Source organism: Bison bison, unplaced genomic scaffold (genome assembly GCF_000754665.1).
Source record: "Bison bison bison isolate TAMUID 2011002044 unplaced genomic scaffold, Bison_UMD1.0 scf7180017864367, whole genome shotgun sequence".
In the NCBI taxonomy this organism is placed as follows: Eukaryota; Metazoa; Chordata; class Mammalia; order Artiodactyla; family Bovidae; genus Bison; species Bison bison.
Window position 1 is genome coordinate 5,598,393 of NW_011494939.1, and position 255 is coordinate 5,598,647.

The following is a 255-nucleotide window of genomic DNA, read 5'->3' on the forward strand; positions in this document are numbered from 1 at the left end:
ACTGATTAAAAAAAAATAATAATAATTTAAAAAAGAACCTTGCCTCATTCAAGATAACTCTTCTGCTGGGCTACAATGTCTTCCTGCTCATGATGAATGACTTACTCCCTGCCAGTGGCACCCTCCTCATCAGTATGGCCCCTCCAGCTCTTGAGAAGAGAAGGGTGAGAGGGACTGGCGGAACTGGCTCAGGGAAGGGAGATATACTGGGCAAAAGAGGCTGTGCTTCCCAGGGTGGGATTGGAAGAGAGGAAT

General features: G+C 46.7%; 1 pseudogene; it reads left to right on the forward strand.

Annotated features, from left to right (window-relative positions):
• LOC105000040 overlaps positions 1–255 on the forward strand; it is an 8,543-nt pseudogene that overhangs the window by 6,910 nt on the left and 1,378 nt on the right.